Source organism: Jaculus jaculus, chromosome 2, assembly GCF_020740685.1.
Source record: "Jaculus jaculus isolate mJacJac1 chromosome 2, mJacJac1.mat.Y.cur, whole genome shotgun sequence".
Classification (NCBI taxonomy): Eukaryota; Metazoa; Chordata; class Mammalia; order Rodentia; family Dipodidae; genus Jaculus; species Jaculus jaculus.
In genome coordinates this window covers 8,731,704-8,754,313 of record NC_059103.1, presented here as the reverse complement: position 1 = coordinate 8,754,313, position 22,610 = coordinate 8,731,704, and the positions used below count along the sequence as shown (strand labels likewise).

Here is a 22,610-nt window from a genome sequence, read left to right as displayed (position 1 = left end):
TATATTATGTTTTGGATAGTTGGATAGACATATGTTATTTATTTTCAATAATCTAAGATTCCTGTATTATCAATTATCACTTTGTTATCAATATATTCAAGAATACACATATTTATGCAAATAAATGAAAAGTGACACATATGTCATCATTAGTGAGGGACACCATTAATATGCTTAGACTAGCCTGGTTGTAAGTGGCTTCCCGTTCCCATGGTCTTCTTACCTTTCAGGGTGGAACTCCTTGGGCTTTGGCCAGTACTTTGGGTCACGGTGAAGAGCAAAAATTGGAACTATCACCTCTGTGTTTTTGGGAATGAACACCCCATCAATTACAATATCTTTCTTACTGATACTCTGAATTCTGGTAGCAATTGGGTATAACCTGAGAGTTTCATTCACCACCATGTCCAGATACTCCATGTCTACCATGGCATCATAGGTGGCAGGTGCCTGGACCGAAATAAGCAGACTGGTGAATTGAGATTTGGACATCACTTTCCAGTCGACATATGTAGCACTGTTGACTTGTTGGAGGCTCCAAAATTAAATACAGATTACTAAGCTACCTTACCACTCATTAAATATTGTATCTGCTATTATGTATTTGACCTGCTAATGATCCATTGAAATGTGTAGGAAGAATATAGGAAACATTAAAAAAATTTGTTTATTTTTATTTATTTATTTGAAAGTGACAGTCAGAGAAAGAGGCAGAGAGAGAGAGAGAGAGAGAGAGAGAGAGAGAGAGAGAGAGAGAAAGAGAGAGAGAATGGGTGCACCAGGACCTCCAGCCACTGCAAATGAACTCCAGATACATACATGCACCCCCCTTGTGCATCTGACTAATGTGGGTCCTCGAATTGGGGTCCTTAGGTTTCACAGGCAAGCGCTTAACCACTAAGCCATCTCTCCAGCCCTAGGAGACATTTTAGACAAGGCCTGACCCTGGGACCAAAACAAAGTCTTTATTGCGTATTGCTTTTCTGTTTCACGTAAGAAGATATGGCTTATTCTGACATTCCTACTCAGGAAGAACAAACTATCTTATCACTGATCTTAAAGGAGAAACTTCAAGTTTATATCTAAGAAAATATAATGTGGAGAGTGACAAAGTTAACTTCAACTCAATTTGGAGAGCAACAATTATGCTAAGCAGAAATAGTATATTAAATTGATACTGAATAACTTTAGTAAGACTAAACTTCAACTCAATTTGGAGAGCAACAATTATGCTAAGCAGAAATAGTATATTAAATTGATACTGAATAACTTTAGTAAGACCTATTCACTTTCAGTCCCATCATAATAAAAAATGTTACATGTGGGTGCCATCTGGGCATACAATTAGAATTCTAGTGAAAAGTCCACTTAGCCACATACTTTGTTGTTGAACCAGCCTCCTACTTGTTGCTTCAGAGTCTGACAAAGATGATTTGTGCCTATCTCACTGCAAACCCAGCCACAAAGTCTGGGCAACCTCACATCCCCTAGCCTCTGGGTTTGGAAAGAGATGTGGCTGTCACTTCATGGGGCATTGGAAAAGCACAATGTAGTCATTAAGAGTTTGGTGCAGGAGTCAGACTCCCTGGTCCACACCTTACTTTGTTTACCTCTAGCTACATGACTGGAGAGAGGAAATGTGTGAGGCAAAGTGCAATCCAGCCAAGAACAGTCTCATCACGTTAACAAGCCAAGCTAAAGAAGTTCCAGTATAACACAGCTAATTATCAGGCACCTGAATGATTCATGCTTATTCGTCAATGTCGTTGACCTATTACAGATGTTTTGTGTGGTGTCTTTATGAGGCTAGATAGCGGATATACCAGGATAAATGCTCTGAATTACAAGGCTTTTATTTTCCCATGATCAGAATTCATTTCTTATGTTTTTCTTGCTTATGTTTTTAGATCCATTGTAAATATTGCTGAAAAAAGTAATGCCTACTCTCTTTGTAAGTTTCCAAGTGATGAGAAAATGCTCTTGTCAAGCCTTCACCTCTTTCCTCCATCTCTATTTCCAGGTACCGTGCACTCACCTTATTGGGCAAAGCCATATCAATCTCCTCCTGAAGTTTCTTCTGGACGCCAGGGTGAGTGGCCAGTAGATGTATAACGAAGGAAAGAGTGCTGCTCGTAGTGCATAGCCAGCAAAAATAAATCTCATTGATTGGGCCACCATCTCCAGATTGGACAGAGCTAAAAAGAGGTCAGACATTTCAGATAAAGTCAGTCAGGAGTAGAAGTTGGGAGATTAGGGACTCTAGCACTTTCTTGTATTTTCAAAAATTAAAAGAAATGCAAAATAAAACATAACTACCAGGAATGTGGAAGACAGGGGAGGGCCGAGGAACCTAATAGATAGAGCAGGTGAAAACAGAACTATTTAACTTTGTATTTATAAAAGAAGCAAAGCACACTGATGTAGGACACTAAGCAAAATGTCAGGGAGGAGCCGGGCGTGGTGGCGCAAGCCTTTAATCCCAGCACTCAGGAGGCAGAGGTAGGAGGATCACAGTGAATTAGAGGCCACCCTGAGACTACATAGTGAATTCCAGGTCAGCCTAGGCTAGAGTGAGACCCTATCTCTAAGTCCCCCTCCCCCCAAAAATGTCAGCGGGTGGGGCGGGGGGGAGACAATTTCCAGAAACACTGCAGGGCTGCAAACAGGAGGAAAGGGACAGCATTGGAAACTCCGGAGTCACAGTCAAACACTTCAAAATAAAGTTTAAGGTGAAAGATCTGCAACATACGCACAACACAAACTCCAGAGAAAGGACTCCTACCCTTTCAAGCTTGCTCACTCGTGCCATCTAGGGAAGTCATGCTAGGTGAGATCTTACAGTTAAAACTTCTCAGCTGTAGGGAGATCCTGTGTTTTCATATCTCCAAACCACTACCCTGCCATCTCAGTGAACAACCAGAGAATGGGTCAGTGTGGATGTAGGAAACTCATAATCACTTGGGATTCAGATACTAGACTCAGGTCTATTTGGAAGGCAGCTATGCTCACCACTATACCACCAACGCCTTGCTAGACCCAGGTCTATTTGGGTGGGTGTGCAAGCCTCACAGAAAGGGGAAGCTAAGGGGTGACACATTATAAGAGCAAAGAGGTCAGCTCTGCATCAATAGTAACAGGGATGTTAGGACCAAGAAGTGAGAGGCCAGTGCCCGCAGAACCAATCAGAGGAAGAAGCAAAGCGGAAAACATAAGACTTAGAAGAGAATAAATTTTGTGAGAGGAATGGATAAGCAAATGAGTATTTAGAAAGACTCATAGGTGTTCAACTCAGTAGGCTAGCATTTTTCTTCTCTCTTTAAAAACAACAACAACAAAAAAAAAAACCAAAAAAAACCTGGGCTGGAGAGATGGCTTAGCGGTTAAGCGCTTGCCTGTGAAGCCTAAGGACCCCGGTTCAAGGCTCGGTTCCCCAGGTCCCACGTTAGCCAGATGTACAAGGGGGCGCTCGCGTCTGGAGTTCGTTTGCAGTGGCTGGAGGCCCTGGCGTGCCCATTCTCTATCTGCCTCTTTCTCTCTCTGTCATTTTCAAATAAATAAATAAAAATAAACCAAAAAAACCTTTGCTTTTATTTATTTGAGAGAAGGGGGAGAGATAATGAGAGCACCAGGGCCTCTAGACGTTGCAAACTCCAGACACATGTACCACCTTGTGCATCTGGCTTACATGAATACTGGGGAATTAAACTGTATCCTTTGACCTTGCAGGCAAGTGCCTTAATCGCTAAGCCATCTCTGTAGCCCTAGACTAGCATTGTTTTTATGAGAGAGAGGGAGAGAGAGAGAGAGAGAGAGAGAATTGGTGTGCCAGAGCCTTCAGTCACTGCAGTCAAACTCCAGGCGCATGTGCCACCTTGTGTGCATGTGTGACCTTGCACCCTTGTGTTGCCTTGTGCATCTGGCTTATGTGGGATCTGGGAAAGTTGAACATGGGTCTTTAGGCTTCACAGGCAAGTGCGTAACTGCTAAGCCATCTCTCCAGCCCTAGACTAACCTTTTTTATGAGAAGGAAAGATGGATAGGGAAAGAGAGACCAGTTGCTCACACCTCTAGATATAGACATTACAATATTTCTATTTTTCTTTTCTGTGTAAATGGTTTTTTTTTTTTTAAAAATTTTCTTAGCTTTGCTTACTTAAAAGGTCTAAAATTAGAGCAAAGCAGAAGAAGAACAAAACGGAAGAGAACAGAAGGTACTGTCACAATTAACCTGCGTTTTTGGTTTCAAATTTCATCTCTCACTAAAAGAAACGAGGGGCTTGAGGAGTGGCTGATTCCAGCAATATCTATGGAAATTGAAGAGAAACCTAGAACTTTTTCACCAGAAAGCAAGACATTACTCACACAATGATAGTTGGGAAGGATACAGCAAAGTCTGAATGTTGTGATAATCAAGCAGGATATATGTTATTTGTCAAAATCCATTGAAGCTCAAGGACAGGATTGAACTTCAACTTGCAGTATGGACTTTGGTGATGATTGTTTCTCCATGTTCACTCATCAGTGTGTCATATGTACCACTTTAGTGGGGGGTGCAGACTGCTGGGGGGTCGTAGGAATATGTGGAGCAGGAGCCTAGAGGAAGTCTCTCTTATTTGACCTCAATTGAGTCATGAGATGAAAGCTTCTCAGACAATAACTTTCATTTCAGCAGTTAAAATTAAAGAAGGGGACTGGAGAGATGGCTTAGCGGTTAAGCGCTTGCCTGTGAAGCCTAAGGACCCCTGTTCCAGGCTCAGTTCCCCAGGTCCCACGTTAGCCAGATGCACAAGGGGGCACACGCGTCTGGAGTTCGTTTGCAGAGGCTGGAAGCCCTGGCGCGCCCATTCTCTCTCTCTCCTTCTATCTGTCTTTCTCTCTGTGTCTGTCTCTCTCAAATAAATAAATAAAATATTAAAAAAAAAATTAAAGAAGGAAAAAAGAATCACAAGCAAGGCACCCAATGAGAAACCTGAGAGAACAAGAAATAAAAAATTATAAAAAGACAATAGATTTGGGAATATGTAAGGTCAACCTGATAAAATAAACCAATTGATACTCTATGTTAACTGTTGACATATGTATGTATATATAAATATATAAATTATATATATGTATATATATGTATGTATGTAAAATGATGGAATTGCAATCATCACAGCATTAATGGATGAAAAAATCCAAGGATAATTAAAGCCCATGACAATGTGTAAAAGTATGAGGAGCCAGGCGTGGTGGCACATGCCTTAATCCCAGCACTTAGGAGACAGAGGTAGGAGAATTGCCGTGAGTTTGAGGCCACTATGAGAGTACATAGTGAATTCCAGTTCAGCCTGAGCTACAGTGGAACCTTACCTCAAAAAAAAAAAAAAAAAAAGTGTAAGAAGGCAGTATTAAAGTCACGGTGGATTATCCTTGAGCCTGAGTCATTATGAAAGGAAAATAAATCCTTATAGTATTTTAAAACAGTGATCACACTTCCACTGAGTACTGCGTGAGCATCACTCTCTTTGGACCCTGCTCCTCCTGACTGGAAGCTCCTGAGGCAAATTTCTAGACCAAGGTTCTGATGCAGTGGGTCTGAATGAGGCTGAGAACCATCACTTGTTCTGAAGAAGATGCCCACACATTGAGGACTTTGGGGCATGAAAGGTATGCCCTGCAGGTTTTGAGCATGCATATACTGCTTGCTTCTAGAAAGTTTCTCTGGCCACTGTTTAAAATCTTTGTCTGGTTCTGTAATATGGGAAGGCTCCTCTGCCTTGAAAAACCATCTAAGCATTTCCATTTCAGGCCCCTTCTCTGTCCTTCCCCATCTGTAAACCATAATGCATCCTTGCTTACCATTATGGGACTCCATGTCCTTGGGATTCTGGGTGTTCAGCACCAGCTGAAGAAAATCCACTTGGTGCTGAAAGACCAAGATTTCCAAGGTAAGTCAGCTGTGACGTCAGCAGGGAATAAGGAGGGCAGAATCTAATGTCCTTTCTGAGAACATTACTCCTTCAAGGCCCGGATCTGGCTGGGGATTGTCTGAGTCACTGAATAAAAACCAGTCATCTGCATATTCCAAACTTCTGGAGAGCAAGAAGCTCTCTGAAAGAAGAACAGCTTTCCCTGAAAGAAGAACAGCTGTCAGCTGTCGTGACCAGACACTTGCTGCCTTAGCATCTCTGGCTTCTGAACAGACTTCTAGCCATAAGGGAGCCATCTTCCCTCCTCTCATACCTGGACATATATAAGTCTTGAACATCCATCCATTGTTTCATCTTAGGCCTTATGCTTAAGTGGTGGTTAATCTGCTGCCATTTCCAGAGTTTGTTGCCATGTTTATGTGAGCATCTGCTAGCACTCCAAATCCCCAGAACACTACAAAATTCTCAGTGACACCTCAGGTGTCCCCCTTATCCCCCCACTCATGAAATCTCCCCTTGTCAGCCTCTGGGCCACAAGAAGGAGAGCAGGGCTATCCAGGGGGCCATTTCACTGCTCAAAGAAGACCTTGCTCTGGTTTCAGGTTAGTTTAACACACAAAACCTCACCATGCTCCCTAACAGGGCCTTCTGATGGAAAATGTGTGACTGTCTAGGAATTGAAATATTCCCTGTCATATTTTATCTCCTGATTAGTTTCAAGATGATCTTTTTTTGGGTCCTTTTTACAACGTTTTGGAAAAATGTTGTGGCATCACTTGAAAACACGGAGATGTTCAGTTTGTCATATACTCGGTAAAGGAATGGAAAGGGAGCTATGGGGAAAGTTACAGAACTCACAAATAAGTGAAAATTAACCAGTGCACTCTCAGATAATGCTGAAAGAAAAACCAAGATGGTTAGAGAAATTCTGGTAATATCAATGAAGCTGCAGAAACAAAATTGTGAGATAAATATAAAATGGGCCGGGTATGGTGGCGCACGCCTTCAGTCCCTGCACTCAGGAAGTAGAGATAGGAGCTCAGCCTACATAGTGAATACATAGTGAATTCCAGGTCAGCGCAGGCTAAAGAGAGACTGTACCTCAAGAAACAAACAAATAAAAACAAAAAAATAAGACAAAGTGGTGCCCAGAGACAATTCATAGCTATAGTTTCTTTTTCAAGGTAGAACCTTGCTCTAGCCCAGGCTGACCTGGAATTCACTATGCAGTCTCACTCAGGCTGGCCTTGAACTCACAGTGATCCCTCTATCTCTGCCTCCTGTGGCCTGGGATTAAATGTGTGCACCACCATACTTGGCTAAAGTTTTTTTTTTAATTTCTAATATATATATTTCATTTATTTGCAGGGAAAGAACTCTATATGTATGCCCCACTTTGTGCATCTGGCTTTACATGAGCACTGGGGAATCAAACCCGGGTTGTTAAGCTTTGTACGCAAGTGCCCTAACCATGGAGCAATCTCTTCAGCCCCAGCTATAAATTTTTAAATAGCTCAGATGACATAAACAGTAAGCTATCCTTTAAGCTCACATAGAAGGAAAGTAACAAACTGGAAGCGAATGAAATTCAGAATAAGGAATGGAGCAAGTATCTCTATAGTAAAGTGTAGAGTCTTTAGGGTGTATGCCCAGGAGTGGAATAGCTGGGTCAAATGATAAAACTATTTTTAGGCTTTTGAGAAACTTCTACACTGTTCTTCATAGTGGCTGTACAAGTTTTCACTCCCACCCACAGTGGATGAGGGCTCCTTTGCCCCCACACTCCCACCAACCTTTGATTTCTTTTTTAAAAAATGTTTTATTTTTATTTATTTGACAGAGAAAGAGGAAGGGAGAGAGAGAGAGAGATTGGGGATGCCAAGGCTCCAGCCATTGCAGACAAACTCCAGACACATGCATCCCCTTGTGCATCTGGCTAACGTGGGATCTGGGGAATTGAACTTGGGTCCTTTGGCTTTGCAGGCAAATGCCTTAACCGTTAAGCCATATCTCCAGCCCTGATTTCTTTTTTTCTTTAATACCATTTTTTCTTTATTAGTTATGTACATCCTTATCCTCATCCCTGTCCTTCCCCCTCAGCAGGGACCCTCCTTGTTGGGGATGACAGTTATCCCCATAGGGTCTGTGGGTCATGCATTGTCGGGGTAGCCATCAGTTACATTGCCTCTTCCCCATAACTGATGGCTACCCCCACAGCATTTGATTTCTTGATGATAACCATTGTGACTGGAGTGAGATGGAATCTCAAAGTCGTTTTACTTTGCATTTCCCTGATGGCTAAAGATGTTGAACATCACTTTAGATATTTATGGGCCATTTGTCGGAAAAAGTACATCTTGGTAGCAAAGCTGCGTTAGGCCAGCCCTCATAGTCCAATTATAATTCTATCAACTGTGAGTCTGGAATGCAAAGAAAGACGCAGGTTGGCCTTCTCCATATTGTTTCTGTCTGTGCTAAGGAGATTCCACTATTTGGGTTTCTAGTTACAGAAGTTAAGATGTTAGACCAATACCTTGCACTGATTTTTTTGTTTTAGATTTTAATTCTTAAGCTCATGTCTTAGCCATGTTTTTAGTGGTGATGTTATGTTAATAAATTCAGTCGTTCCAGGTTTGTGAAAAAAATACAGTAAATCAATACAGCCCAAAGTAGATACTATGAAAATACCACCATAATTGGAAAACTTCCATACGTGTTCACCAAGAATAAAAAGAGATAATTCAAATATATAGCATCTGAAATGAAAGAGGAGAAATAACTGTTGGTATTTAAAATATAAACATGATTATAAATGACTTCTGTTGGCAATGATATCACTATAACAGTGGTGCAAGTTAAATAACTTATATGAACTGGACAAATTCCTAGAGACTGACTCAAAGAGAAATACAAAATGAGCATGGCTATAATATGAAATATTACAAAACCCTAAAAGAAAAACTCAGCTCCAGATGGATTCAGTGTGGAATTCTACCAAATACTTAAAAAGATATCTAAGAGCTATTTATCACAAGCATGCCCAAAACCTAAAAAATGAGCAGAATTTTTCAAATTTTCTTCTTTAAGAAGCATATTGCTCTGTTACTAAAACTAGAACATATCATGAAAAATAAGCTATTGAAAATGCAACTTATACCTATGGATACAGCAATAATCAGCAAGACACTAGAAAAGAGAAACCAGGAACATCTAAAATGAATCATATGCCATAACCACACTAGGGTTACCTAGGGATGCAAGAAGGTGTGAGACAGCTTGTTACTATGATAGAAACAAGGATCATGCAAGCTGAATGAGAGATGGAAGAAAAAGAATTGAGAAAAAAATTCCAACATTCTTTCATCATTAAAATACTCAGAAAACTATGAATAGAACATAATTCCCTTGACGTGGTGTAAAACCGTGGTGTGAAAGCCCAGAGCTAGCACTGATTCCAACTGTGTAAAGCTTTCTCTGTGAGTTCTGTAGCAAGAAAGCAATCGCTCTGTCTCCACTTCTATCACATGTTCAAACAACAAAAGAGGTTCATGTGTCTTACAGGGTCAGTACATGAAAATGAACTGCAGCCAAGTTTGGTAGTGTACACTTGTAATCCTAGGACTGAAAGACTGAGCAGGAGGGTCCTCAGTTCAAGGCCAGCCTAGGCTACAAGACAGAGCCTGTTGGAAATGAACACAGCGTTTTGTCATGTTGCAGGGGCTGCCCACAGCCTTGCATATGCAAGACAAGGGCTCTACCATTGAGCTACAGTCCAGACCTTATGTTTTTTAGGCAAAGTCTTGGTATGTAGCCCAGGCGTCTGCTTCATAAATTGTGGGATTATGGGCATGCTCCACCCCAACGACATCAAAATGTTCTGCTCAGTGGTGAGACCCTACGCCTGAGCATACATGTATCCTTCAGGTGCCAGATAATGAGAAGTCAAGCTGGAACTGAGCTGGAAGCCTGCCCTCTGCTGGCTGGCTGTCACAGTGCTAGAAAATATTAGGCAGGCTGCTGGGGGAGAAAGTTAATCAGCAGTCTTAACCAGGAGTGACCCTGCCAAGTAAAAGGAGGACAGGTTGGACAGAAGGGATTCAAAAGAAGGGGGCGGGGGGGAAAGGGTCAAGAAGGTAGGGAGGGGCTTATGATCAAAATACATTATGCACATGTAGGAAAATTGTCAATAAAAAAGTTAAAAGCATTTTTAAAAAGCTTAAGAAATGTTCCTGACTTAAGTATACTCTTATACAAGGCAACTAGCAAGCCCAAAGTGAAAATTGATAAAATAATTCCATTTACAATAGCATCAAAAACATAAAATTAACCTTATTTTCAATTTCTGTGTAATTTTGCAAGGCTGTACAATCTGTGCTGGTGCAAACCTTTTACAGCTCAAGAGGACAAATGCTTATAACTGTAAAAAAAATTAAAACATTTATGAATAAATTTAAGATCAATATAAGACATCATCATCTGAAAACTAGAAAACATTATATGAATGAATTTCAAACATTTTAATAAATGGAAACAATATCCTAGGTATGTGGATCAAAAAAATCAGTGTTGTTGAAACACAGAAATTAACTTTCTCCCCCAGCAGCCTGCCTGTATGACTATATGAAGATTCTTATGAGTCAACAACACAGTCATGAGACATCAGCTGTACATGAATAAAGGACCTCATCATTTGTCTAAAAGAGGTTGTAAAATACCTGACAGTGTACATTATCATTAGCACTAGGAAAATGCAAATGAAAACACAGTACTAGAGTTCTTCATACCCACTATGGTGGCTGTAGTCAGAATCATAAGAAACCAAGTACTGGATGGCATATGGAGAAGCTAGAACTGTTATTCCCTCCTGGAGGGTATTTAGAATCCCTGATCTATTGGCAAAATCATTTTCTTTAGTTGTTAACTTGTGTAATATCCAGTAACTTTATGGCTCAGGAATGCTGCCCTGAAGATGAGTGATCAAATACTGTCCCTAACAACATTTTTTTTTTTTTTACAATAGGTACAATGTAATGTTAACCTTGAATGCCCAACAGCTCTACAAAACATTATTTGTTCGTAGAAAATGAAGTATAATCCACTTGGAAATATATTGATAAGTAAAAGAAGCCAGTCACAAAAGCCTACCTATCCCATGATTCCATGTTTATTAAATGTCCAGAGCATAGAAATCTACAGACCCAGAAACGCGAGTTAGTGGTTGTTTGAATCGCGGTTCTGAGGTCGTAGTACAGAAAGCCAAATGCTCTCAGTGGGCAAAAGCACTCTGTGATTGACCATGGTGATGACAGACATGTTGACCCATCTTTGGATGTGTGTAAAACTGTGAGGTGATATTGTGAGGGAAACAAGGAGAGTAGAAGTAGCGTACATACCTAAAGAGAATAACAGTGGATTGAAAACACCAAATTTTGTGAGCTTCCTAGCACTTTTCACGAAGGGATCCTGTGTATTGTTGAGGGAATTGACGTTCACTCCAAACGATGTGCTAGTGAGCACATCCACGCTGTAGGCTGCAAAGATGCTGGAGAGAGAGAGAGAGAAAAAAAAAATGAGGATTTAGCGTCTGCACTTGTTCCTAGTCATTCTGTTGTATTAGCATGATGAAGTGTGAGGTAATTCAGAGGTCTGGGCTAGAGAGGCAGAGCCATGTACTGCCAGAGCCCCCTGCTGGAACATCTGGTGAGGTCCAGGCACTCAGCACATTCAACAAGAGACATGAATCAGGGGCCACTAAGGCAACTGCCCTAGCTGTGTGGGGGATGAAGACAAGAAGGAGAGTTGTTTTGCACTCAGGCCTCAGTCACATGGGCCATAATTAGCGTGGTGGAGAGCAGAGGATGACACTGGCGTAAGCGCTGTGCTTTAAAAAGGATCGAGTGTCTAGCTGTTTGTCACATTTCACGCTAAGTCTCCAGTCCAGGATTCCTGGGTTGGAGAGATGGCTTAGCGGTTAAGCGCTTGCCTGTGAAGCCTAAGGACCCCGGTTCGAGGCTCGATTCCCCAGGACCCACGTTAGCCAGATGCACAAGGGGGCACACGCATCTGGAATTCATCTGCAGTGGCTGGAGGCCCTGGCGAGCCCATTCTCTCTCCCTCTCTCTCTCTCTCCCCTCTCTCTCTGTCTGTCGCTTTCAAATAAATAAATAAAAATAAACCAAAAAAAAAATTAAAAAAAAGAGGATTCCTCTTCAGAAGTTTATAGAAGAGGAACACCTTATTCTGGTTGCAGAAGAACATCATCTGTCTTCCACACCTGCTCAGCCTCCTAAGACACCTTCATTTCCCCAACTCCAGGGAGCTGAGTTGTCCCGAGGGAAGAGATCTTTTTTCTGCCAGACACCCTGCCTTTCCTGGGAGATGATCCTTTTAAGGTGACTCATTGAAGTTGTAACACCACATACCTCCTTTCCTTGGGACCCTGGGTAACTGAACACTGGGAACATCAGCTCCCTGGCAGGTAAGTGGCGGCGGGGGGGGGGGCCCTTGGCAGAGCTCAGAACCGAGCAGCTGCCCCAGTACCCACTCTTTCATGCTGGCGGGCTTGCCTTTGGCTGCTCCATGCTTCAAGTGCTCCACCAGCGTATCTCTGTACTGCTCAATGATGGGGAACATCTGAGCAGAAAACACCTCCGGGAAGACCCAAGTCCCGGAAGAATAAGATTCCTCTGGTCAGGAAGGTAGTCGTGCTTTAAAATAGCTTTTTAATACTACACGTTTTAAAAATAATTTTTATTTTATTTTTTATTTAAGAGAGATAGAGTGAAAGAGGGAGAGAGAGAAAGAGAAAGAGAGAGAATAGGTATACCAGGGCCTCCAGTCACTGCAAACAAACTCCAGAAGCATGTGCCGCCTCGTGCGTCTGGCTTTCGTGGGCCCTGGGGAGTGGAACCCGAGTCCTTGAGTTTCATAGGCAGCCACCTTAACCACTAAATCATTTCTCCAGCCCATATAGGTTTTATCTAAAAACATTTTATTTTTATTTTATTTGTGAGAGATAGAAAGAGGCAGATAGAGAGAAGGAGAATAAGCACGTCAGGGCCTCTAGCCACTGCACTCTACTGCACAGCACTGCAAACAGATTGCAGATGCACGCGCCACCTTGTACATCTGGCTTGATGTGGGTTCTGAAGAACTGAACTTGGCTCCTTAGGCTTCACAGGCAAGTGCCTTAGCTGCTAAGCCATCTCTCCAGTCCAATACAATAGGTTTTAAAAACATATTTGTTTACTTAGAGAGGGGGAGGGGGCTTGGGGGAAAAGAATAGGCATGCCAGTGCCTCTTGCTAATACAAAAAAAAATAATAAACTCCAGATGCACGTGCCACTTTGTATATCTGTTTATGTGGGTACTGGGAAATTGAACCCAAAATATCAGGCTTTGCAAGCAAGTGCCTGTAACTGCGGAGCCATCTCTCCAGCTCAATATTATAGTTTTTTGAGATTTTATTTTCTTTTTGCTAATTTCTTATATGCAAATGACATATTTTGATCTTACTTACCCACTATTTTCCTGTCTTATCTCCCTTCCATTCCTGCTGGAGGCATTCTTTGTCCTAACTACATTCATGCTTTCTGGTGTGTGTGTGTGTCTGTGTGTCCCACTGAGTCTAATTACAGGGTTTTTTTTTGTATGGGATAGGGGAGGAGTTATTGCCCAGAAATGGGTATTTTACCAGTGACTAAACTACTACAGAATATGTGTACCCATTCCTCCCACATCCATGAACTGTCAATTGCTTTTCTGGAAGGAGTGGGGTGTCATGAGACCCTTTCCTCCACTGATGGGCCATTGCAAGGCTTAACCTGTGCAGGAAACCACAGCCATTGTAACTTCATTGGTGAGTTTAGCAGCCTTGTCAAGTCCAGAAGGCACTCTTCTACAGCACTCCTCCCCATCCTCTACCCACACTTCCGTGATGCCCCCTGGTGCTTGCAAGGGGTGGTAATCGAAGTCCTGTTTAAGACTGAGCAATCAAGAGTCAACTATTCTCAGCACTTTGACTAGATGCATGTCTCTGCATTGACTGTTACCCACTACAAAAAGAAGCTTGTCTGATGAAGGCTGAAAGCATCACAAATCTATGGGTATAAATACAAATATTCAGAAGGCAGCTTGACCATAATGAATTCTTGAATAGATTGACAAATAGCATTCTTGGGAAGTTCAAACTCAGAAAACTACATCTTGGAAGGAAAGTGTCCTATTAGCTTCTATATAGCCCAGATGTCTTCTTTTCATTCCTAATTAAAAGTGATTTTATTTTCTTACACTCTTCAATCTTCCCTTGGTGCAGGCTGGAGACAGCAATGCTCGCAATCTCTTCCATTCTTCATCCTCAGATATGTGGATGGCTTTTTTCAAAACTCCAACTGGACCAAATGACTAGAGTCCAAAGAAAAGCTGCTGTCAGCCTTTGAATGTATGGAGAGCTCCACAGTTGCAAACATCATAAAGCAAACATCACTTTAGTGACATTTATCTGCTAGGTGAAAAGCCTCATGTTAGACATTCAGTAAACATTTATTAAGGTTGTCTTGGGCTGGAGAGATGGCTTAGAGGTTAAGGCACTTGCCTGAAAAGCCAAAGGACCCAGGTTCGATTCTCCAGGACCCCCATAAGCCAGATGCACAAGGTTACACATGTGTCTGGAGTTTGTTTACAGTGGCTGGAGACCCTGGTTTGCCCATTCTCTCTCTGTCTGTTTCTACTGCTCTCTCTCTGTCACAAATAAATAAAATATTTTAAAAAATTTCAAAAAGTTCCCTCAATTTATAAGAATTGAGGGGCACACAGCCGCCTCATGTGGGATTTTTTTCCTTTAGATAAAATTCCCTCTTGTAGAGGAAACTGTTCTTATAGGAAATAGACAGGGGCCAAGCCTAACACATCCTCTAAGGCTATGCAGAGTGAAAGGCATTGATGACAGACAGATGGCAAGTTGTCAGCTTCAGAATGATTTTGCATTTACTTGTATCCCAAGCATGAACAATTTCAAAAAGTCATGCTTTGATGTGTGATTTTGTAAATAATAGCTTATATGTAAAGGAGTTGATACTTATTTGTTATTTTGAAGGAATAAGGCAATAATGTAGAAATTCTATTTCTTTAATTCTTCATGGGAGGACATGGACCAAAAATGAAAGAGAATTCCATTTTCCTGATAGAGACTTTCTTCTAACTTTTAGGTCTATTTTTTGATTCTAACATGTAATCTTTCAGATTACAGATGCACAAAGTGACACACGAATTTGGAGTTCCTTTGCAGTATCTGGATGCTCTGGTGCACCCATTTCCTCTGTCTCTCTCTCCTCTCTGTCTCTGCTTGCAAAGAAATAAAAAAATTTAAACAAACAAACAGCAACAACAAAAACAAATGTCTACTGGTCGGTTTGTGAAAGCAGAATGACATTCTCTCACCAGCACTTTCTTGATGATGTCTGGGTCTGTGAGAGCTAAGACAGGCTGTTGGTCCTCATGCAGCCTCTGTTGGGGAAACAGAGCTGATTAAACATGACAAGGCACATTCTGCAGCTGAAGCCACAGCCCAGAATCCAGACTTCGATGTTGATGCCACATAAGCCGAACCTCATTGTACAGCCAACAGTAACACAGGCTCCTGGCTCAACCGAGGGATTCTGACAACAGAAGACACTGGTGATGTCATGAGGCAAAGGGCCATATAGATCAAGCAGGGATGCTTAATGGCAAAGTAGCTCTTCAAAGACACCACAGTTAGAATTAACACTGGGATTTCAGTTAAATCTCAGTGTGTGTACGTGGAAATTGTCCATACCATTCTTCAAAACTCTTTGTAAAAAAAAGCCGCGCTTGGTGGCGAATGTCTTTAATCCCAGCACTCGGGAGGCAGAGGTAGGAGGATCACCGTGAGTTCGAGGCCACCCTGAGACTCCATAGTGAATTCCAGGTCAGCCTGAGCTAGAGTGAGACCCTACCTCGAAAAACCAAAACCAAACAAACAAACAAAAAACAAAAAAACAAAAAAACCCCACAACTCTTTGTAGGTTTAAAGTGTTTCAGTATCTGGGCTCAGTGTATAGCTAGGTGGCAGAGTACTCTCCAAAATGTAGGAGACTATAGCTTTGTATGCTACAAAATAAATGAACAAAAGTAATAAAATTATTTACATCAAAGATATTCAAATCAGTGAAAAATTCAAGACAAACTATCACAGGCTGACAAGGATAATGTTGCAAGGAGCAGTTGCTTTGGGGCCTTTAGATGCACAGCGCAGCAGGTGCTGGGCAGTGGGTCACGTGGTCCGCATGAGCCACATCGGCAGTGAGTCACGTGGCCCACATGAGCCACATTGGCAGTGGGTCACGTGGTCCGTATGGGCCACATCGGCAGTGGGTCACGTGGTCCGCATGGGCCACATCGGCAGTGGGTCACGTGGTCCGCAGGGGCCACATCCTCAGTGGGTCACGTGGTCCGCATGGGCCACTTCGAGGAGAGGCGGGAATAGGCAGAGAGCCTCCTCCCACCTGCTTGCGGCTCACAGCACAACGGTGACACCCATTCCAAGGCTCTCACTAGCACCCAGCAGCTCTGACTGCAGCAGTTCAGTCATAAAGGACATATGCCCAACATGATGTTTAAAAATAGCCTGTTTCTTTCCTTCAAGGTCAGTAGTATGTGTTCAAAAAGGGAAGACTTGAGTACGCTCCTGTTTTGAAATGTTGGCTTGAAATAAAACATACACAAAACAAATGGCAAGAAACCCTAGCATGCCAGTATTCATTCTCTCTGTGTGTCATAAATGACTAAAAATATATATTTTTTAATCTTAAACTAGGGCTGGATAGATGACTTAGCATTCAAGGCACTTGCCTGTGAACCCCAAGGACCCAGGCTCAATTCCCCAGTACCCATCTAAGCCAGATGCACAAGGTGGTGCACGGTTCTGGAATTCATTTGCAGTGGCTGGAGGCCCTGGAATGCCCATTCTCTCTCTTTTCCTCTCAAACAAATAGTCAAAATATTTTTTTAATTAAAAGAAAGTTAAACAGAAAGAAAAGTCAGCAGGGTATATACACCTCTAATATCAGCCTCTGAGTTCTAGGACAGCTTGAGAGACATAGCAACTTCCAGGCCAGCCTAAGATACAGCGACCTCATCTCACAGAACAAACAAACAAACGAACAGGGCTGGAGAGATGGCTCAGTGGTTAAATATTCTTGCTTGCAAAGCCTGATAGCTTGGGTTCTACTGTCCAGCACCCAGATGCAAAGCCGGATGCACAAAGTGCCACATGTGTATGGAGTTCATTCGCAGCAGCAATAGGCCCTAGCCTTCCCATTCTCTTTCTTTCTCTTCCCCATTCTCTGTCTCCTTCTCTCTCTCTTAAATTAATTAATAAAAAAAACAAAGTTAAACAAAAACTGAGCAGAAATCTGATTACTTATTTTCCTGCTAATTCATTATCACAAAACAGATGTTAAATCAAAAAAGGTGCAGTGGTATTTTTGCTTTTAGCTAATAGTGTATCAGCATGGGAAAGGAACACTGCCATGAACTCAGGTGCACATATTAGATGCATCTCCAGTGAGACATTTCATGCAATTTAAAGGGACCTAAGGAAAGAGATGAAGAGGTTTGCAACACATGGGACAAAAGTAAGGTTCAGAGTCCCTGCACCTTCAAAGCCTGGTGAATCCTTACTGGATACATTCTCAGTCCAGTGGACCTGAACATCTAGTAACATGGGGAGCCCTTACAGGATGAGCTTCTGAAAGCTTTATAGCAGACAGAAGTATCCAAGAAAGTCTGGGCTCACACAGTGCTCACGCAGTGGGATGCATACTTATAGAAGTTTCCAGAATACTCACCCCCACATTTTTCCATAGTTTTCATGGCACTCTATGTCAAATTTCCATATACCCTGAGAAGTGAAACAGAGTGAAATGCATTACTGTTGTAAAAGTATGTAGCCATCTCTAATTGGGACACAAATAATTCAAACCCCAGGAACTCAGACCAGCTATGCCTCACTGGCAGTTAGAGACAAGTTCTTATTTAAAGTTATCTGAAGGGAAGGAAGAAAATGCAGGAGATATCTGAAGTGGGGAATTTGACTACACTCTTGAATTTTCTCAGTCTATTGTACATGAGAAGTAAGCAACTCTTTCTTCATCTGAGGTGGCTTTCTGGTGCCTGTATAGTCACCAAGGAAATAGGCAAAGACTGAGGTAACCTGGGATGTACACAATTTATTGCCTTCTATCTCAGGGTCCATTTCATTCTCCTGACGTCTTCTGTTGAATTCTGGTGTCACCGGGAAATTGCAGACACTGCTGGCCCCTATGTTGTATCAGGAGTGTGCAATGCTCTTTCACACACAGCACACAGAACATCGACTTTTAGTTTCACTGTTCATCTCTGAAACTTAAAACAAATGTGCCTGATGGTTAAGTTGAGTTGTCAATTTTTGTTTTCAGAGACAGAGTCTCATGTGATGAAGGTTGATCTTGAATATGCTGTGTAGCAGAGGGTGACCTTGAACTGATCCTTCTACCTCTATATCCTCAGTGCTGGGATTGTGACCAGGCCTCACCATATTTATGTGGTGCTGGTAGGGGATCCCAGGGCTTTATACTTTCTACCGAGTGAGCTACATCCTGTTTCTCATGGATCTTTAAGTGTACAACCATGAGTCTTATTTCTAGAAAATGTGTCTCATCTGGTAGATTGTGTGCCAAGCACAAAGCCCTTGCTGTGATTCTCAGCATGGAATAGAGCAGGCATGACTGTGTTGGACTGTAATTTCATAACTCAGCATATGGAAGCAAGGTGATCAGGAATTCACAGCCATCCTTGGCTACACAGAGAGCTTGAGGCCAATACGGGCTGCATATGACTCAATCTCAACTCCTCACCCCTTACCTGGAGTAGGGAAAGTGGATTTCAGGGCACATACTCTAAAACAAAAAAAAAAAAAAAAAGAAAGAAAGAAAGAAAGAAAGAAAAAGAAAAGAAAATAGGATTTCTTGGAGAGTTAAACATTTTCAGATGGGGAAAAATTAAAAAGTAAGAGATTCTTAGGTTAATGACTGATCAGTGAGTCCCACATTTGAGCAAATGAGAATCTGCCAAGTAAACCTGGAGTTTTGGGAAAAGGAAGTCTGGGCAGACAGCAGCCTAAACTTGGGCATTGCTGCTGCCTTCTGGACATGAGCTTAGGACTGACAATCCAAGAACCTGTCCTTTTTTACAAAGCACTGGGCCTGTATATCCATAAAGGCTTGTCGTAAATTTACACTCTATGTGGTACACATTCCATTCCATTTGTGTAAATTAACTTTCTTCAGCTTTGTCAAATCACCCTTTCTCTAGTGATTTTGAGTAATGATCGTGATTTGGTGAGAAAATAAAATACTTACAGCTAAATGTCTGAGGTTCATAGAAACAAATATCCCTTTATGTCATTTATTCCTGTTCTTCTCAGACTCACACACAGGGCTCTTCTATGCAGGAAAAGAAAATGTTCTTGTTGATCTCTCAAATCCCTCGAAAGGTGTCATTTGTGGCAAAAACTCGGTTAGAGCCATGGAAATGATAACAAGGGAAGTGGTACTTCTAGAGAGAATTCAAATATAAGCATGGGTCAGAGCCATTCAGCAGAAGGGGAAACAACACGTTCCTGAGATCTGACATGAAAGAAACATCGGAATCTAGAGTGCACAGGTTGCTGAGGTGCCATTCAGTGTTGAAGTTACTTCTCAGTAATGGGACAAAGCACCAGCCCAAAGCAGCTGATGGCAGGAAAGGATTTATTTTGGCTTCCAGTCTGTAGGGGAAGCTTCATGATGGTAGGGGATAGCCTGGCACGAGCTGAGGCTGGACATCACCTCTGTCTTGGCAGCAGCAGGAGAGTGAGTCAATTAACACTGGAAGTCTAGGAGCTAATAAACCTCAAGGTCTCTTCCTGGCAGCATGCCTCCTCCAGCAAAGCCCCCACCTTCCAAGTTGCTATCAAGCGCTCAGAACATAGGCATGTGCGGAGGACATCTGACTCAAGCCTTCACAAACACACTGGCTGCTAAGGTGTCACTCGGAAATCTTTCCATGCATTTTTCCAAATGCTATGTACCTTCTGGAATTGTTACTGGAAATGAAGCAAAATCCTCTCCTGGTGTTCACAATGTGTACCTATCAATTGATGAACATCAAGTGATGAGGTACCAGAGATCTGGGCTTTTTATCCTATATTCCAAACACTTGACAACAAAATGGCAAGTTTTGGTCATGATCTGAGTTTGGTGCATCTGTGAGCACACACGTGCACAATTTTTGAAAGTTTGAAGCAGTAGCATTTCCTCCCAAGGACTTTGTACAGATGGAACTGAGCCAGAGCTGACAGTCACAAGAAGTAAAGCAGGGGCTTCAGACAACACTCACCTTCAGGTAGGCAAGAAGTGTCCCAAAGAAAGGTAGAGGTTTGGGGCCAGAAATTCCTAGCTTCCAAAAAGTTCCATGTGAAGAGGTCCCATAACTAAAAGATGAAGGAGAAATTCAGGTCACAGGAATATAGATATGCATATATATTCATGAGTGAACATATATAATTCATATATATGAGTCTTTGACTTTGGAACTAGGACAGTGAGGTAAAAAACCAAAACCTCTAAGAGCAATTATCACATTCTACTCATCCCATATTTCATGGAATGAGAGACTTCTTAAAAAATTTACAAAGATTATATAAAAGCAAATAATGTGGTTTTATTGGTAACTTTTAATAAGAAAGAGAGAGAGATAGTTGGCTTGCTAGGGCATCCAGCCACTGCAATTGAATGCCAGACACATGCTTCATCTTGTGCACATGTGTAACTGTGTGCTTGCGTCACCTTGAGTGTCTGGCTTACATGGGATCTGGAAAATTGAATATGGGTCCTTAGGCTTTGCAGGCAAGTGCCATACCTGTTATACCATCTCTTCAGCCTGCAAATAAAGTTTTTATGAATCCTAATCATAGAGCTAATACTTGTTAATAATCCTCTAACTTGAATTTGAGTGTTTCTGAAGGATTCAAGAGAAACTTTTTCTAGGCATTTTATTGACTTATGCCCATAGAAGAAGCTGACTATTGCAATAAAATGGTATTCTCAAGTCACAAGGATATTCTCTTCTAGTGCTCCAATGAAAAAAAAAATAGTATATAACTCTTTCTAGTCTGTGACACAGAGCAGTGGAGAGCCCATGTCATTGCAGCTTGTTTGGAAGCTTGTATAAGTTTAGCTTACCTTTAGCCCATGAGTATCTTGTATAGTCCTAGCCCATCTCAAATTCTCCTTCTCTGGCATAACCTGGGGCTGTCCATGGTGTTCTTATGTATACAATAGTTGTATTGGTGTCATAGAAATCTGAACACCTTTCTGAGACCTTTCATCCTCAGCTGTCAAACAATCTGCTTGACTTGAGCCATAGCAAAGCCAGATTCCCATGAGACCTTGCCACAGGGGATGAGTCCATACCTAAAGCATCCTTTCCCAGAATACTTTTTATAATGGAATATGGACTTTCAACCAGAGAAAGTCACCCAATGAACACAGTGCCATCCAGTTTCATATTTACCAAGGTGATCATCCACCCAGAAGTTAGTTTCTTGATACTATAGGCTAACTCATTTGTCATGGTTCCAAAACCCATTGAGGTGAGGGTGAAGTTTGGTCTGACTATAAGCAAACCTAATGTGTCTTAGGCGGACCCCCCACAGCTTGGGTTCCAGGTCCATCAGACCTCCCCATTCCAGACAAATGGCAGATTAGAGAAAGAAGACAGGCTGACAGAGAAGTTGCTGGCTATTGTCTCAGGCTTCCTGCTGAAGGACTCACAGGGTCAGCAAACAGCAAAAGTATGGCTTGAGGCTTGTCAGCTGAATGGCTCTGTACCCCAGGAGTGTTTTCAGCTCTAACAATCCCCACTTCCATGATGGAATGTCTTATGCCTTTGACAGGTAAGGGAACATGGACCTGTGAATCACCCAGCTCTAGGCACACAGAGGTCAGGACCCTGGACAGTTACTCACAGGTAGAGGAGCACCAGGCTGGTGGTCATGAGCACCCAGGTCTCCACAGAAAAGTCTGGAATCATGTCCATTGCTGTTTTCCCTCATCAATCCTGTCCTCTGACTTCCTTGCAGCTGAGGGTCCTGCCTTGAACAGCTGGGTCAGTAGACACCCCCCCCCCTCAGTGCCCAGCTGTGAGTTGGTGAGGCCAGGCTGAAGTGCTTATATGCTAGAAAGGAGGTGGGGCCTGGGCTGCAGCCAGTAGAAGGAATATGAGTGCACTATCTGGAGTGGATGACTTGGGTGCATTCACCACTTTAGCAGTTCACAAAGTTTCATGCTCACAGTTTAGATGCCATCATGGTTAATTATCCATAAGAAATCAATAAACGTCCCAAGAAATGTTAATATAAAAGATAAGAGTTTATTGACACTTTCACAGAAATTCCAGTGGAATCATTGGCATTAAATCTTCATGGCCACTCTCATTGAAAAAACCTCCTTACAAACAAGCTATTATCTATAGATTTTTATTCTTTCTAGATACCTATATGAACCCTGGAAGATGACATGGCATGTATTTCATAACATAACTTTCCAAAAAAAATAAGTAAAACAAAACAAAGTCTGGAGAGATGGTTTAGTATTTAAG

The 22,610-nt window shown here is 42.0% G+C and overlaps 1 pseudogene; it reads right to left on the bottom strand.

The window, feature by feature from the left end:
• Positions 1–219: 219 nt before the first annotated feature.
• Positions 220–22,049, bottom strand: LOC123458520 (annotated as a pseudogene).
• Positions 22,050–22,610: the final 561 nt, after the last annotated feature.